This window comes from Dipodomys merriami, unplaced genomic scaffold, assembly GCF_024711535.1.
Source record: "Dipodomys merriami isolate MVZ:Mamm:240054 unplaced genomic scaffold, mDipMer1.0.p SCAF_2, whole genome shotgun sequence".
Lineage (NCBI taxonomy): Eukaryota > Metazoa > Chordata > Mammalia > Rodentia > Heteromyidae > Dipodomys > Dipodomys merriami.
In genome coordinates this window covers 30,113,635-30,132,988 of record NW_027203381.1, presented here as the reverse complement: position 1 = coordinate 30,132,988, position 19,354 = coordinate 30,113,635, and the positions used below count along the sequence as shown (strand labels likewise).

Here is a 19,354-nt window from a genome sequence, read left to right as displayed (position 1 = left end):
GGAAAAAAGGAGATAGGAACTAAAGCCAAATGTGTGATCTCTGTTAGGTTTTTCAAAAGAGATAGCCGAGTAAGAACAGCACCACACATGTGGTATTCAGGTAAGGGGTAGGTTTATTCAGTAGACCTGCTGGGACCAGGCCAGGTTGGCACTCCACGTGGCTGGGAAAGGCCTGGGAAAGAGAGCTGGGAAAGAGCTGGGAAAGGGAGAGAAAAGAGCCAGAAAAGAACGGGCATCTGGGAAAGGTGGGAAAGAGAAGGGAGCTGGGAAAGAGAAGAGAAGGAAAGAGCTGAGAAAGAGCTAGAAAAGAGCAGAGAGAGGGTGTCTGGGCCTGGACTAGGCCTTATCTAGGGTAAGGGCGGAGAAAGGTGTGGCCACATCAAATTCAGATGTGACCTCAGCAGATGCAGATGTGACCACTTCCAGGTGTCCCAGTTGCCTAGGTAACGCAGGTACGGGGTGGAGACTTTGCTGTGACTTTGCTTGCCATCCAGGAGCAGACCTTACAATCTCTTTCTGAAGTTCTCTTCTTTCCCATAGTACCCGAATGGGTTAAGTACCTATGAAAGAAGATATAGAATATGAACTAGGTAAAACTGCTAAAAAAAAAAAATCATTTTACTATTCAGTATTGAAAATGCATGATAACACAGAGTTAGCTTCTTTTTCTTGATTCAGTTTTTTTTTTTTTAAATCACTATAGTTGAGTTTGTTTCACTCCATGTTGTGGGCTAAGATATTTCTGAGCATAGCTACTAGCCCTAGCTACTAGCCAAGATATCTGTTCTGACACTAGACTTTATGTACACATCCATTTCTGAGGTCATTGTCACTGAGAGGTCAGAAGGTAGGATCTTTTGCCAGTTGTTTCTGTACATTATAAAAAGCAAAGTTTGCTTTTCCTTGGCTTTAAATAAGAACACTTTTATTGAATATTTTTGTCAACTGCTGTTTAAATCATGCTTTCCTGATCATTTTTGATCAGCTGGTAGTAGTCTTTCCTAGCATTTTAGCTTTAATTTGTAGAACTCATAAACCCTTAGACAAATAATTATCTGTAAACATTTACCTTTATTAAGGAGAAAAATATAATAGTCATGATAAAGGAGAATTGCATCGATTTACATGGCCTCTTCTAAAATATTGATAATAATTTTGAACTTTCAAGACAATATTTCTAAATAGGTGATTAGCCCAATGAATGACTCACTATTAGCTCTGTATATCATTTTGAAGAGTTGTTACTTTGAACCTTTACTTCATTACAGTGGACTTAACTGTCGACCATTATATAATTATTTTGTTTACTAGTTTTGTTTTTGTGTTTGTGTTGAATTTTGAATGTTTGTTTCCAGTGCTGGGGGTTAAGCTTAGAGCCTCTGAATGCTAAGTAAGCACTCTACCATTGAGGTACCTCCCCAATCTGCCATGTTGTTTTGGTCTGAAAAAGTATATTCTTACTTTAGGATTCTTTTTTTTTTTTTTTTTTTTTTTTTTTTTGTCGGTCGTGGGGCTTGAACTCTGGGCCTGGGCGCTGTGCCTCAGCTCTTCAGCTCAAGGCGAGCACTCTACCACTTGAGCTACAGCGCCACTTCCGGTTTTCTGGTGGTTTATTGGAGATAGGAGTCTCACGGTCTCTCCTGCCCGGGCTGGCTTTGAACCGCGATCCTCAGATCTCAGCCTCCTGAGTAGCTAGGATTACAGGCGTGAGCCACCAGCGCCCGGCTTACTTTAGGATTCTTAAGTGTTTCAAATGAAAAGAGAAAAAATGGTCCAGGGTGATGATTAATCATTAATATTAAGAATTAATTTGATGAGTAAGATAAACATATACTTTTGGCTCCCTACCTAGATTAGAGAAATTTATAATGGGTTGTATGATTCTCAGTAATTTTCTTCTAAATCTAATTAATTTCATTAGTAGCATTTATAATTCTCTAACACTAATTGAGCTTTGTTATATTCTTAACAGCTAGCATTATAAAGTATGTTGGTTTTGTTCCATAAGTGTTAGAGGCTGTCATGAAAAATGACTAAACTTACCAGGAATTGTACAATGTATGAACCAATATTTAGTAGGAAAAGAACAAACCAATTTCTAGGAATGAACTACTTGTTCTACTTCTAGTATATAAAGAAGTAATCAAAGAATTTTACTTTCACAGTAAGTACTACTTGGATATATTTTAGAATCATTCTATTGTAATTCCCATTCTGTCATATGCATGTTATGAAAAGATCAGTATTTATGCCCTTTCAACATTTTGTTATAAATTTTTAATTATCCATTTTAAACAAATAACACTACTAAATTATTGTCTACATTAATTGCATACATAAATCTGAAACCTGTTAATATGGTTTTGTTTGTGGAAAAAATTATAGTCTGAAAAATCCAACATAAAATGAATATCCATTGAAGTGGTAAACAAAGAACTTGAGAAAGAGAGAGAGTCGCATGTACCAAAGTCAGAACCTATACAGGAACACTGTTGTGAAAACTTGGTGCTTCTGGAAAATTCTGTAACAAATATTTAGACAAATAACAAAATAGAAACAGTATTTATAACATGTATGAAAGAGAGAAAGTAAACATCCATCGCATAAAATAAGGTCTCACAGAACAAAAAGACAAGAAATTCACTAATTACTTTCAAATACCTACAAATTCATCAAACACCATAACTCCTAAAAGTGTTCAGAAACCAGGTCATCGTCATCATCACCACTATCACCATCATCATCACACATTACCACCACAATAATCATGAATTAACAACTTGCTCTCAGGTATTTTTATGTGTTAGTTTCTACCATGACCCATGAAGGAAATATTGTCCTCACTTACTGATGAAAGTTCTATAAAGGAAATGCTGAGATGTCAGACCAGTTATCCCTGCCCACTTAGCTATTCTATGGAATTTAAACTGCCTTTCCCTGAATATTGTATGCCGTTGACTTGATAATGGCAGCACTATAGAAAATAGACTACAAACAAGGTAGTGAATGGACAGAAATGAGTCCTGGAGTTAACAGTACCATACAGAACAAGGGTAATAGTGGTAAAGCTAAAGGAGTGAAAGTAGCTGTTGAAAAGGAGGAAATTAGATTGGTGTTTTGTTAGTTGCCTATCTTAAGTCAGGTAGAAAATCTAACATAGTTTCTTGTCTCACCGGAAAGTTCATGAAGAACCTGAGCAAGATTGTTGTAACCAAGGAAACTGAGCGGACCTTATTATAATATGCAAATTTTCTAACATCAGCTGCACAAATCATGCTGTTAGAAGCAAGCAACATGTCACCCATCACAGTGCTGTTTGGGGTTTGGGGGTTATCATGTAACTGAGATGGGATCTTTATGACGTTTTCTCTGTCTTAAAAACAGTCTAGCACCGGTGGCTCATTTCTGTAATGCTAGTTACTCAGGAGGCAGAGATCTGAGGATTGCTGTTCAAAGCCAGCCCAGGCAGGGAAGTCCATGAGACTTATCTCCAATAAAATACTCTGAAAAAGCTGGAAGTGGAGCTATGGCTCAAGTGGTAGAGCACTAGCCTTGAGCATCAAAGCTCAAGGGCAGCATCCAGGTCCTGAGTTCAAGCCCCAGGATTGGCAGTAATAATAATAATAATGATAATGATAAAAATCTTAATACTCTTTTATTTTTCTACAAGCAAGTCAACAAACAATAATATGTTAAGTATATAGTGCTCATCTAGAAAGATCAAAACACAGTTCCCTGTATAGTGCGGAAGCAGCAGCCATTGTGGGCTCATTATTTTCCTCCCTTTGCACTGAGTGTTTCTTTGGGTTATTTTTCCCTCTTGGCAACATATTCATGTTCTTTTATGGGTTGAGAGATAGTAGAAGCTGTTCTTTCCAGCATGGAAGCTCCTGCTATTTTCTAAAAATAAATTATGTTTTATTTCTTCCAGTTCTGTGATCATAGAAGAGAGTTGGGAAATTTAGGAGGATGAATACAGTTGGAAGAAAGGAAGGAAAGAAGGAAGGAATCAAGGAAAGAAGGAGGGGAAAAAGGAAGGGAAAGGACTTTGCATGGGGACCATATTGTACGATGATAGGAAACCCAACTAGAGGAAATAGAAGAGCAAATTGTGTGACGATCTCATGAGAGTTTCATGTCCCTTTTTAGGGGCCAGATATAGTTCCAAGTGTTATTTGTATAACACATTTAAACTAATTGAACAGCACATGGAAATAGCTGAATACATGTAAGTCATTTTATTACCTCTTTATTAATCTTTACAATCACTCCATGGGCTATTTTCTATACTTTATGTTAAGGGTGAAGAATTAGAGACAGAGCAGTCAAGTCATCTCCCCGCAAAGCACAGAGCTGTATTATCTTTGTAGTGCTGTGATGTAAATTAAGATTAAAAGATTCAGAATTTGAAACTGAATAGTCAATGTGAATATATCTGTATATAGAAAAGAGGAAATAAGACTATTATCCACAGTATTGCATGGATTTAATCTTCATGTTTCTAATTGTAATTTTCCTAAATGGTCAGCCTCCCCCCACAAAAAAAAAATACCTTGAGAAAGAGAAGGAAAAGACAATGATTTCTAGTTAACTCTTGAAAAGTAATACAAGAAAACAGAAGAGTCCTGTAATGGGCTCTTCCTGTTACAGGTTGAGAAATACCATTGCAACCCGTTTTAAAAGGAGGAAATGGTTAATGTAAATTACAGGAACCGGCATGTACAGTTGGCTTCAGACTTGTGTAGATCTAGAGGCCGCAGGACATTCCCAAAGCTCTATCTTTCCCTCTTTGTGGCTCTACCTGTTTCTGTTTAGCCTTATTCACAGTGACTCCTTCTAAACACCGTAACCATATTCTGTGGCTGGCTCCTGGAAGAAGGCTTTAGCAGGCTTCTGTAAGCTTTCTAAGCAGCTAGCAGATGGCTAGCTGCCAATTGTTCCCCAAATCATATACCACCAGCTTCATACTCCGAGTAAAGGATTTTTTTTTAACTCAGAATTATAGCAAGTAAGTGAAGAAATCTGGCATAATTATGTGCATAGTTGTGAGCAGTTGCCATGGCCAGGGGCATGGGAATTCTGACCCCCCCAGGTTTGGTTCAATTGTCCACCATTCTTTCTGAAGGGAAACAAAGACGGCCCACTGCAATCACATGGAATGCATGACCACAGCAGTCGGAAGTCATAAAAGGAAGAAAGAAGATAATGACAAAAACACCAAACATTGTACAAATCATCTCCATTCTGCCCTCCTAGAGTTCTCTAAATTTACTATGTCCATTTTCAAACTGAAAGGAAATTGAAGATAAGAAAAATTCAAGTTTATTTCCTCAAAATGATGCAGGTAGCACATGCAGTAAGGAGTTTGAAGGAAAGTGTGTCTGCTCCATGGATGTTACAATGTGACTATAAAATACCTCCCAACAGTCTTGTTGATTGAGGTCTTGTCTTCCAGCAGATGACTTTTGGCAGCTCATTGGGTCCTGAGTACTCCAACCTAACCAATGAATTAACCCTTTGATGGATTAATATGATAGGCCTATTGAGAGATGATGAAAAGTAGGATGCAGGTCCTAGTTAGAAGAAGTAGACCACTGGGGGAGTGTTACTTGTGGCTGTTTGGTTCCCTAACCCTTTCCTGTATTCACATTCTTCTGCTTCCTGGCCACCATGATGTGACTGTTCTGTTTCACCATTCCCTTCCCTGACATAAGGAACCTCTGAAACAATGAATCAAAATAAACCCTTCCTCCTTTCATTTATGTCAAGTGGTCTCTCCCAACAGATGACAAAAGTCATCAATACAATAACCAACTCTTCTCTCTCCAACTATTGTCTTTCTTAAGCCATTAAGTTGCTTTTTCTGGAATCAAGAAATAAAACCAGTTGTGGGGTTTTTTGTTTGTTTGTTTGTTTTGTAAGTGAGGAAAAGAGAAGCCCAAAGTTTTAATATCTTCTGAATTCAGTACCTAGGAGACAGATTGCTTCTATTTCCTTTGAGAATACTGCTATAAGAAGAGTTAAGAAAGCAAATAGTACATTCGAGTGTATACTTTCTGTAAAATATTGGATATTTCCATGCATTAAAATTGAAGGTACAATGAAAAACTATTAAAAGAATTTCACAATTAAATTTTTTAATTTTTTTAAAGCATGGGTATATTCTATGCTTGGCACTCAAAGGGTATTTTTGAGAACAGAGTAGGCCCCTCTCAGATATAAAAGCAAACACAGTCTAAATTGGGACACAAAGAAAAGACAGAGATGGGACATTCAAAGTAAAGAGACATAAATGGCAATCCTGAAATAATAGTCTGTAGGTCTGGCGGTTCCCCAACCAAAGCAGACAATCTAAAAGCAACCTCAGGTTATTTATACCTGCTGAGGATTCTTTACCTAGTGATTAAGCTTTCTGGGCATGCTAGATAAGTTTAGCAGAGCATTAAGACTTCAAGATTTGTATTTCCTTCAACTTCTTGTTCTGCCCATGGTTCTACATTTTTTAAAAGGAGGGAAAAAAATAAACTCACCTCTCCACTGTTCCAAGGAATAATTCCAAAAATAAATGTAGGAATTTGACCAGGACATTATGACCCATTTTCTTTCCAGAGTCTACATACAGGATGTATGTGCATAGTACACCAAATCTAAGATCCACACTCTCATAGTATGCCAAATATAAGATTGGCACTTGCTCCCTGCTGATTGGTCATGCTTGTCAAAGTATACTACATAAATAAAGTCCATGGAGCAATTTGGACAAGTAATTTGTAATCAAAAACACTGGCAAAGCCATGAGATTTATTCAGAACAATGTATTTAGATATTAATTCAGAAGTGAACTTGCATATAGCCGGTAAGCTATGTGAAAGTGCTTTGAACCTTCAGCATTGCAGTGAAATAGAGTTGCTGGCACCTCTGACTCAAGAATGGTTGTGTGATACTCTAGTCAGTCAAGAACTTCTTCCTTATAGACTCAGAAAAAAATGAGAAATGTTTCTTTGGGTACTGATCTTGACAAGAAATGACCATGACCAAGTAGGAAGAGCAGAGACCTTGAAGTCTGATTTGGGTTCAAATGGAATTTCTACAAAACAACTTGTTGTCTGATGTGTCTGAGCCCTCATGGTCTCCTATGGGAATGCAGTTGTCATCTGAGACACCAAGCCTGTTTACAATTCACATGAACATAGTTGGGAACAATTTGTATCCTTCCTATTACCACCTTCCTATTTCCTAACTTGTATTCTTATAGCCCTAGTGTCTACACATGTTGTGTTTGCTTCTTCCATTTTATAAACTAGAAATGAAACTTTGCTTCCTTTCCATTGAATCTTTCCAAAGAATCTATACAGATGATTGGTGTGTCCAATAACCTGACTGTGGTTGGAGGTTAGCAAAGATAGGGAGAGTACAGAGGCTCACATCCTTCATCTTTATAGAAACTGTTGTCATCTCTCTTTTCACTCACATGGCATTCAGCTTCTTAGGAATATAAACAGTGTCATCTTATTAGGTATAGAAACTTTGCTTTCTTCTGTTCTTGTTCTCAGCTTTCATACTCAAATGTAGCAAGATGCTAGCAGTACAAAGAGAGTATTTCCATGGCTTCCTTGGAAGACAGTTAAGATTACAAACAGGAAGCTTCCTTTCACTTTTTAAAATATTAGCAATAGTCGTAGTAGTATGATTATGCTAATACTACCAACCTTTTATTTTCCAAGTCTTATATGCATTTTAGATGTGGAAGATGTGCAATATTTTGTATTATGTATGATACATAGTACGTAATGGTGATGATAGTGATGATGGCAAAGATCATTCTGTATGAGATAGTGCTTACAGTAACTGTCCTTCTCTAAGTATTATTTATAGAAACGATCATGAATTATTTTTGTAATCAGTTTGAGTATCTGTTTCCTTCTACTACGACTGCTAGGTTCCCTAAGGGAAGAAGCTATTTCTGTCTTGTTTACCACATGTGTCACCATTGTCTCATACTGTGTTTGGTCCAACATATTTAACTCTTTATTGCATTAAGGAATAGATGAAAAATGAACAGAGATTAGTTGTGGAGGGTTTTTCTCTCTTATGCAGAAATGACATGGAGGATGAAGGGTGATGAAGATGGTTGAAATATTCTTGGAAGGTGGTCCATTCCCTAAGAGTTTAGGAAAACCTGGTAGAGTCTTAATTTCTTTATTCATTCTGTATTTCTTGGTATTTTCTGTTCTTACCAAATGATTAGTTCCCTCCTTACTTATCTTCATTTGGTAGTACCCTTCAGGCTAGGGGTTGGGGAGGAAATAAGTGTATTTATTTGCCAACTTTTGTACTATCTTTTTCACAAAAACCATGGTGACTACATTTTCAAACTATTCCAGGAAAGCCTGAATACCAATGACTTATTTGAAATAGTTGGGAGTGGGAGGGGGGGTGTTCCCTAATACTTTTTCATAGCAACTACTTTGCTTTTTTTGTTTTACCTTGTTGAGTCAACTAATAATCTATCTTTAAGATAATAGTATTTTCTGAATAGGAAAATGCATGGCATCCTTTGCTATAATAAAGCTTATAAACTAAGTTCAGTGATATAACTCATGTATGTACTGCAAAGTCCCCTACCTTTGGTGAGATGTAATCCAAAGCAAATCCTTTCTCACCAAAAGTGAGAGTGCCTGGCTAGAAAAGTGTATTTCCAATAGTAAGGGTAATAGGCAGCAGAGTGTACTAGAATCTTCCCTTCCCTCACCAACCCAACTTCCACTTGGCTCAAGTAGAGGAATTCAGCTAAATGAAAGATTCACAGCAAAAGCAAAAACTAGAAAGATGGATAAAAGACTATTATGCCAAGTAAGAAAAATAAAAACACTCAAAAAATATTTCTTGATTGTTGTGTTAGTAGGAATGCCAAATAAAATAAAAGACACCCAGTTAAATTTTAAATCCAGATAAACAAAGAATGATAGGGGAACCAATACAACAGTGATATACACAAGACAATATGTTAGAAATATCTGTACAACTTGGGGGTAGAGGGGTGAAGGGGAAGGAAAGTAGGAGAAAAATGAGGGAAGGGGTAAGAGAAATATACTTATTATCTTACTTATGTAACTGCACATCACCTTGACAACAAAAATGTATGATTTTTCATAAGCATATGTCCAATAGAATATAAAAAAATATATTTTATTTGCTAAGACTAGCAGCCTTATATGCTAGGCACTACAGAAATGGAGGGTAAGCATCATATACCAAAATCACAAAGATGTTATAAAGTTGGATTTTTTGCTGATGATTTCCTTTTATCATTACTGTGATCACTAATGAATGAGGCTCTTGAAAATTCATTTTATTACTTCATTTCCTTGTTTCATGATATATAACACACACTGTTATTTCCAGCCAGAGGAGAAAGTCTAGACCTTATTGTTAAGCTGTCCTATTCAGACAAAACTTTCACTTCCCCTTTTATTATCTCATATAGGATACCCTCCTCCAAAGACAGATTTTTCTAAGGCTGTTCTAGTGCTTGAGCTTCTTCTCCAAAAAATTGAAGTCAATGGGAAAAGAACGTTCAACATATAAAAAAACAACCTGAGAGTAAATATGTCTGTGACAGAGTTGGGAATTCTAGTTCCCTACCCTGCACATACTAATTTTCAGAAACAATAATGACTGCATACTGTACTTTATGGTTCTACCTTCTCATTGGTTAGAGTTAGCTTGCAAGAGAGGAATATAATATTAAACTCTATAAAGTGTGACTTTCCCTAAAGAGTATTCCTATACTGCACACACATGAGCATGCACTTGTTCCATTGGTTGAATTTCTAAAAAACACTTGTGGGAGGATGTTCTCAGATGAATTACGTATGACTATATACATATATTTGAATTATATATATTATGAATTATACTTATTATTTATATATTATATATATAGTATACAATTAATATTAGTAAGTCTACCCAGAGAAATATCTCAGGATGTATATTTCCCATTGCTATGACAGTAAACAGATAGTACATTGTCATCAAATGGGGAATTTAATGGGAATTTCGTGGTCATTGTGTCATAGATCTTAAAATGAAGTCACAGAAAAGGGAGACATCATGGACAATTAACCATACTGACAAAATCAAATTCCATATCCTAAAACCACTGGAGTGGCCTGAGATGACAGAATTGGTCTTATAAAGGTAAAATTTTCAGTATTCTGAAATTTCATGCTGCATTTAAATGCCTTGAACTTATTGAGATGAAAAGCCATTTTCCAAAATACTCTTAGGCTACTCTAAGTTATGCATTTAGAAGAACAGCTTTATGAATCTTTGAGAAATAAAGTACATCTTGAACAAAAATTGTATGAATGCACTAAATCACCTAAGCTCTGCCTAGAAATAGTGAGAGGAGGTTCAGTAGTGAAGTTGAACACTTAAATTGTCTTCATGGTTTTAGAAATGACAAAATCTAGGGAATATCTGTGCTCCTGTTTCTTACTTGCTCTGATCTTCCTACTTTGCCACACATTCTTCATCTTGTCAGAAAGAACATGAGATGCTTCAGGGCAATGCTTGTCAGCTTCTATGACTTACCAAGAAAGTGTCTCCAGTCAAAATTGAAAGGGATGACACTGATCAAGATATATTGTATTCATAAACTGCTTTGGTAAATGGTGACTCCTTTGAACAACTACTTAAATCTAATAATAAAAATTTTTCTTTAAAAACTAGTAAAAATTAATTGTATTTCATTTTTAACAGCTCAATAGCGGAACTTATGAGTATTCTTAGAATTTTTAGCTTTTAAGAAAATATTCAGAGTTATCCAAACTAGACTCTTGGAGTTTAACTGAAATAGGAATGTATATTTTTTATATGTATAAAACTATTTTAACCATCAACCATCTATCTAACATTTAGAAAAGAAATTGAGTCAGTTGTATGAAGGCTGTTGTCTAAGTGCATATCCACGAACAACAAAGAGTTTTTTAATGATCTATGTGTGCAAAATTTGATGGCAAAACCTCACTTACTTAAGTGAAATCCTAATTATTTCTAAGACAATCTTCTTTGACCACTTCTACCATATCTCTTGAAAGAATATTTGAAGCCATAAGAAGAGGAGTGAAACATTCCTCTCAGTTTATTCTAAGTGTGTGTTCTTGGTTCCATCTGACTCAGTTATGTATTGTATAACCAAGACCGTTTAGAAATGGGCATAGCTCTCTGTTTAAGAGTCCTTATTGCTGGCTTTTCCAGAGCAAATCCTCCAGGATTTGTCACTCCTATCTCTGATCCATCCTGTGCATTTGCTATAAAAATTAATATTCCTCATTACTGCTCAAGTTGTTTTAACTCCTGGGCACATAACTCTGCTCATGCTCTGCCTGCCACATGTAAGTCATTCAGTAAGTCTACAGTCACTAAAATGCCTGTCCACCTGTATTCATTCCCAGAATTCATGGTGCTAATGAGCATTATAGACATTATAGACATTATAGACTCTTTGAGTAGTACAGACTAACATACACACACACACACACACACACACACACACACACACACACACACACACACACACCTCACAAAAGAAAAACCAAGAAACAGTTCATAAAGAATTTTGTGACTACAATCATAATAATTGTTGTAAGATGAAATGATGGGAGCTTTATGAAAGCACATAGCTAAAGAATATTAGAGAAATTAACACTGGAATGAGTAGAGATCCTAACTGGAATTGGCCAGATTTTGGAATATGCACTAGGAAAATAAAGACTATTCCAAGCAAAGGAATGAACAGAAGGAAAGGCTCCGGGGCATGTGTGAGGGCAGTGTGCGGAAGCTGTGTGAACACAGACACTGACCTCTGATGAACCTAAGAGCCAGATGGCTCAGGAACCACAAAGCTATTTTTAAGGATTCAGACTTTAAATTAAAGGCAGTGGGAAATCCATCCTGTTTTTACTTGCTGTTGTATTCAGAAAAACATCTTAGTTGGCCACAAAGGTGTTAAGACACAACAGGCATGGTTACGAAAAGTTAGCTCTAATAGTAGAAGTTCAAGATTTAAACCAAGGAACACATGCACAATGCAGTACAGCAAAAGAGGAGCGTAAGTTGAATTATGTATGTATTTTTGCTCAAACCAAAGTTGTCTATGTTGGTTGTTTACAATCCAAAATGTGGATAAGTGAAATTCCAGATTAACAAGTAAACCAGGCTGTTTGGAAACCTTTTGAAGGCTGAGAGGTTGGGGAGTGTCACCCTCCTTTGTACACCTCTCTCTTTACCCTCTTCTTTACTGTCCCTTTTTATATTCCTTCTCTCTGCTGTCCTCATCTGTCACTCTGTCTTCTGCTGTGTCCATTTAGTATGTCTGTTAGAGGAGAGATTGAGAAATGACCATGTACTACCAATGCCCTTTCTCAGACCCCATGTACCTAAAGTTTTGTGCATAGTTAATGCTACTGGAAAAATCTTGTTTGAAAGAGCCCAAAGCATGAAGTGGCATATAAATGAAGGATGAATGCTGAATGCCATGCCTAAAGAAACTTTCCAAGATCATGTTGCAAGTAACTGTTGACAAGTTTTACAGAAAGACTATGTAATTAGCTCAAACTTTTTAAACAGATCTTGATTCTTGGTTTAGACTATAAGCAGGCATTATATTAAATCTCATCTGATATATTTTAATGACACATTAAAACACATAAAACCAATCATCCTTTTTTCTTTTGCTTTGGAGGTGAGAGGTCAAGTTCACTTTCTGTTCTAAACTGTCATGGATAGTCTTATAACCCTCCTTAAGATGTTGGCATAATCTGAAAGTTTGGATGAGCAAAAACCCACCACATTTACAAAAGCTCTTTTGCTTCACGATTGTATTAGCCAAGTTCCTTTGCAAACTGTTAGTGCACCTTGCAAAGCAATAGCTCAATTTAAGACATTTTCAGGCAGATGGTGCCATTGGCCATAACTTGCTTGGTTGAAAGACATCTGCAGACCATTGTGATAATGACAATCACAAACTCCAAGATTTTCATTCTTTACTATCCCCATACTTGACATCCCATGTCGAATGTCCCATACTGCATATTTCCCTTGGAAGCTAGATTTAACTTATAAACTTGTAAGTAAATCCATTGGGTAGTATGCAAGTATATATAAGTGTATTAACTTAAATATGGTAGATTCAAGGGAGAACTCAAATAGTATAATTCTTTAGAAAGACAAAGTCAAATAACAGCAAAACAAACACTGGGAAGAAAATACTTTAAAGGAGTTGGGTGGGTTCAAAGGAAAAGAGGTAGCTGAATGATGAGGAAAATTCAGTTAAGAATTCACTGTAAATCCTACAAAATTAAGAAGAATGAGCGAAGGGTTGGGTAGAGAAAGACTGGATGAGAATGATGAAAGGGATGACATTGATCAAGATGTATTGGATTCATAGCAACGCTTTTGTACAACTACATAAGATAATTTTTTTAAATGAAAAGAAAGGAAGGAGTTCTACACTAAAGGTCCTGGCTCATCGAAACAGGTCTGTAAATTATGAAAGATAAAAAAAATCTCTGATGTTGGCTTTGCTATTCACATTCTGAATTTCATTGTTCTCACCAAGTGGTAATGAAAAGTTGTGAGAGTCTTTACAAACACCTGTTACTAATGAAAGGGAATGGTGAAGCACTTCTTGGTCTGACCTCTTCATTTCTGAATGGTGCTCCTTTGTGTGAAATGTAAGTCAGGTTCTGGGTTTTATTGAAATGGCTTGATCTCATACAACCATGTTAGCAGAAAGGACTGATTCGTGGTAATGAAGCAGCTCACAGAGATTGATGTCTACATGATGTGAGCTCAAAGGATACTAGTTGTCACATTTTGGGCACTTCCAACAGCTTTTTGAAGCTTTTAAAAAAAACAGCTTTGAGGTGTGTGTGTGTGTGTGTGTGTGTGTGTGTGTGTGTGTGTGTGTGTGTGTGTGTGTGTGTGTATGTGTGTGGTGTGTATGTGTGTGTGTGTGTGTGTGTGTGTGTGTGTTTTACCCTCTTGATGCCTAATGATTTCCTGGGAGTAGTTTAGACTCATTAAGCCTTTGAAATCACAGAGGTGCTATTAAGTGCATCACTGCCTTGATGTATTTGAATAACAGTGGAGTGGTGGCCAAGAGTCTGAGTGCCCAGCACCATCAGGAAGTGGCTTGAGTACCCTTAGGCATGAGGCTTTGTGAGAAAAAGAACTGCTTGTTCAAGTCTGGGACACTCAGCCTCTGCTTTGTCTGAGCCTCCTCCTAAGTCGGTGCTGTGTTCTCACCGGGCTAGGGACCCTTGTTTTGTGAATCACAGGCTGAGGCCCAAATCTGGAACACTTCAGTCTTCACAGTGGCAGAGTGCACACGTATCCATGCATCCCAATGTGATTTTTCTTTTTTTAATGTTTCCATTCTTTATTGGGGGAGGTAACTTTTACTTGTGCATTACACCACTCACCTCAAACACAAATACCCAACAATTGCACATTCTCAGATCTCTCAGACATGAAACAAACTATTTATATTTTTAGAACCAGAAAGCAGGCTACTAGGTATGCATTTGACCCTTCTATAAACAGAGCTCAAGGAAGAGAGGGTAATCTGCCTAAGCCACGTTTTCAAATGTCCCTCCTCCCACTCTTCCCTGAGGTGTAGTCTTTCTCCACCCCAAAGATTTGCATCTAGCACCTCAGCTCAGAGGACAAACAGTTCTGCTCTCCATGGCACTCCCTTTACTCTGTCTCTCTTTGCAAAACAACCAGAGATACGCCACTCTGTCTTTGTGTCCCATCTTGCCTTTTATATATTTAATTTTCTATTGTTACTGTATATTAAAAGGTCATATAATAAATGGATGTGTATATATACATATCTATTGATCATAGATATAGTGGCACATAAAAATATGTATAGTGACATATATTTACCTACACACATATAGACATATATATATACCTATATGTGTATACATACACATATAGGCATATATAAAGCCATATAAGTATATACTGGCATATGTAGACTGCACACATGTAGACACATATATAAACATATATACATATATGTTATATACACACATATATACCTGTACATGCTTAATTTTTTTCAGAAATTGGTACGCTGTTTTTCAAACTGGTCCAACCATTTTGCATTTTACTAGAGTATTTGATCATCCCAGTTGCTCCCTCTTTGCCATGTAGTGATAACTCCTCTGGTTATAATTTTCAAAATTATGTGTCTATAATTATTTTGGCAGATTTATAGGTACTTACTTACCATCCATATACATCTTTATTTTTGTGTGTGTGAAAATACCATATAGAGGGCAAGATAATGAGTACATTGCTTATCAAGCATTGTTGCCTCCTCCTTTGTTTCCCCTTCCCATCCCTTACCATCTCCTACTCCACCTCCTACCCCCACTCCCCCTCCCCCTGCCCCGTGGCCACAGGGCTGTTCATGCGATTTGACCACAACCAGTACCACACACAATATCTGTCTCATTCTTCTGACTGTTTTCAGTGGTGTGGGGATGGAGTGACATGAAGTACAGGAATCACCAATCAGAAGAAGCACAATGCATGTAGTGATAATTTAAAAATTAGCTTTGTTGTCTTCTCTGGGCAGACCCACAGTTCAATGTTATTGTATTGTTTGTCACTTTGTCCTTTATGTTACAGTACACTAACATAGTGTGTGTGATATAAATGTAATGCACTGTAGTTCTGGCTTTTGGAGATTATAAAGCTCTTGTACCATTGTCTTCATTTTTATGTCCCTTGTGAGGTTATTTTTAAGTTTCAGAATATTTTGGGTACTGTACTCATTTTCCCATTCAGATAGTTTATTTCAGTGGTTCTTCTATTGTGATAGTTCAAAATGTAATAATCTTGAAATATTGTTTGTTTACCTCTATGTATCTGCCCACATCAAGTGAACAGAGTTTGTAATATATAGATACACACACACACACACACACACACACACACACACACACACACACACACACACACACATATAGTGTTTGATTGATATATAGTGATAAGTATAGCCTTACTACTAAGATTTTGGTGAAAGAGTTTGTGTCAATGGTAACTTTATGTCTAAGATTTCACCACTGACTGCCTGGAATACTCCAGGAAAAACAGTTGGTATAGCGATTCTTGTATCAGTCATTTAGGTATCTAAGAATTTCTGAGATACAAATATTCAAATTTGTGTTTTATTTTGGCATTCAGAAGATATTGCACTCACTAAGTGTTGACCAAACCTATATTTTGATAGAATGAAGGAGCTAAAAACTTAGACTGAGGTCAAACTGATATAGATTCAAATTTCAGTTTTTTAACATCTCTAAGCATCAGGGAATATTAACATCACTTTACATGGGGATAAACTAAGATCATGACAGGACTTTATAAATGGTCTTAATCAATGACCTTTCAGAGCTAGCAAAGACCAGAGAAGAATAAAGAAGTCAGAGAGCATGGAAGTACAAATCCTAATTCAGTAACTACCAGTAATATCTTAAGAAAGTTTCTTCCTCCTTCTCAGCTGTCTTACCTTCCTATTGTTGCTGTGATAAATTTATGATAAAAATTGCCACTAGAAATTTGGTGACTTAAAGCAGCACAGATGAGTTTTCTTAGAGTTCTATCAATCCAGGAGTCCACAGAGGGTCACAGTGTGCTAAAATCAGGGTTTCATCATGGCTACTTTCCTTCTCAAGTATACCTATTTCCTCATCTTTTCCAGCTTCTAGGAGGCCACCTGCATTCCATGGCTTATCTTTTACTTGCAGGGACTCTCAAAATTACCTTGGACCCAGTAATTAATTCTTAATTATATATCTTTAAAGTCTTTTTGGTATGGAAGATAACAGGCACACAAATTCTAGTATTCGTTGGGCATTACAGGAGTATCTCTAAGGCCAGGGTCTCTGCTCTATCTACCTTGTCAGCCTTCATTTTCCCACCTATAAACAAGGTGAGAGAATATGACCTATCTCAGAATTAGAATAAGAAATAAGATACAAGAAATAAAATAATACATGAAAATGATTTGTTCTGAGCCAACTCATACAGAGGAAACACTTAAATGTTGATTATTATTGTCATGGACTCGGTGAAAGAACTAACTCCCTTCCTGCCCTGTAACGCAAGCATATGCCTCAGCCTCCCCAGCATGACTCAGGAGGCCTGTATAGTCCAAATCTTAAAAAGGAAGGCACATTCCCACCAGCAATTCATCCCCACTTAGATTCTTGGCAAGCATCAGCTTAGAGCCATGGCTCTCTCAACAGATTTCTCCAAGTCTTCCCTTAATTTCAGACAAAATTGCTTTCAATGGAAGGGCATAACTGAGGGCCTTCTAATTCACAGAAACAGATCCAGAAGCAAGAAATAGAGGTGCCTCTGTTTCCTCTCTTTCCATTCTGTACTTCTGTCATTCCAGCCCACTCTTGTCTAGGGAAAAAGACGGCAGTGTGCAAATCTCATTGTTTACTGTGACAGCTCTGGTAGCCATAACTCTTGGCTGCACACATCTTTTGCCTGTTTCTTTTCCATGTGGCCTATTTACTTTTGGCATCTACATTCTTGTCCCTACAATGTCATTGCCATTTTCTAAATTGTTTTTTTTTTTAATCTACTGTGAATATTTACCAAGAGGAAATTTAAGTAGGAAAAAGGAGAGACAAAATAATATTAATTAATTTAATATTTAACTTCATTAATTAATTCCATGTCTTGCATATTAAGCTAGATTTTAAGAAATTATTATTTTTGTACAAAGGTTTTGCCACTTAAAGCGATTTGTTAATAGAAAACATTGTAATCAATGTCATCTCAAGTTGTGAAACATCTTTCTCACTTTAAAGGGATGTTTATTAAAAATAATAATAATTCCTCTGAATGCTAGAATTCCTCAGATTTATACTTTTTAAAACATTTTTTCTGCCTCAACTAAATTTTCAGAAATACAGAAGGAATGAGATTTTTTTCAAAAATTAGTAGACATATTCCTTTTTTACCCTCCTTTAATGCGTGTGTGTGTGTGTGTGTGTGTGTGTGTGTGTGTGTGTGTGTGTGTGTGTCCTAAACTCTTCACTCCTCTATTCTGTGTTGTTGATTCTGAAACTGTGATGCACGGTGATGGACTTACTGACATTCTGCTACCTGTTTATCCTACATATTGATATCCATCTCACCTGCCTTATCCTCTAGCTGTCATTTGCCTCTGTCATCTTGATCTCAGAAGCTGACCTCCATATGTGGTCCCTGGAGAGTATCATCTAGACCTGGCCAAACCTCCCCAGGGACCTCTAAGTTTGTCTTGATCCATGTACGTGGGGCTCTTCAGTTCTTCAAAGACATTCTGATAACTCTGAACATCACACAACAGTCTGATTTTTGATTATCATCCTTCCCAGAGCTTGCTTGTGACCTATGCCAGTTTGCTCCCAGTCTTTGCCTAAGGTCTGGATGCCAGCATGGTGTACAGCAGCTGCTAAAGAGCAGGAGTCCTAGCCTCTTCTCCAGACAAACAAAATCAAATGGAAGGAACCCAAACTTTGTCCTTAAAACATCTTCTACAGCCTTATGCCACCACAGGAAGTTCCTTCTTGACTTGAAAGAGCACTGGGAATAGTTCTGTTCAGAATAAAAACAGTGTTTTGAGGACATTTTCTATTTCTTAAAAGTTGCTTCATTAAGTATCCATGTCAACATATTCATATGTTGATACACAGTTACATTTCCCAACAGTTAACTTCTCCCTCAGTTCAAAGCATGTTTTAACAAACAACAGAAATATATTGCAAAGCAGCTTAAAAATTCAACCTAATGTGTACACAAATTCATATTTCTAGCTGAGCCCTAACTGTACCCCGGAAGCACTTAGGCTTCTTTTGAAAGGACAAATGGGCAGCTCTGAATTCAGAGTCAGTACCATCCACCATTTACATTTTTGATAAAGCCACAGGCTTTAAGGATAGACATCCACCGCTGAGACCTGCCCTGGTGAATAATTTATAAAGAAAACCAAAATACCTAAGAAACCATCTAACTGTTAATTACAATAAAGAGTTGTAGATAAGAAGGATAGTAGCTGGACACCTGTGATGCAGGTCTGTAAAACTAATTACTTAGGAGGCTGAGATCTGAAGATCAAAGTTCAAAGGCAGTTCAGGCAGCAAATCCAAGAGACTCTTACCTTCAATTAACCATGAAAAAAGAGTAATAGAGAGGGTGACATTGGCCATAATGCATTATGCTTTATTTTAAAAAAAGTAGATTAAAGCATACTCCTAGTAAGTAAATA

General features: G+C 36.9%; 1 protein-coding gene across 14 annotated transcripts in view; it reads left to right on the top strand.

The window, feature by feature from the left end:
• Dtna (dystrobrevin alpha) overlaps window positions 1–19,354 on the top strand; it is a 333,587-nt gene that overhangs the window by 178,908 nt on the left and 135,325 nt on the right. Inside the window, exon 3 of one of the 14 annotated variants that reach the window (XM_070029342.1) lies at window positions 10,083–10,203. The exons of the other annotated variants lie outside the window; for them this stretch is intronic. The gene's annotated coding sequence lies outside the window, so the exon portion shown is untranslated. The remainder of the gene's footprint in view (window positions 1–10,082; window positions 10,204–19,354) is intronic. 14 annotated transcript variants of the gene reach the window in all.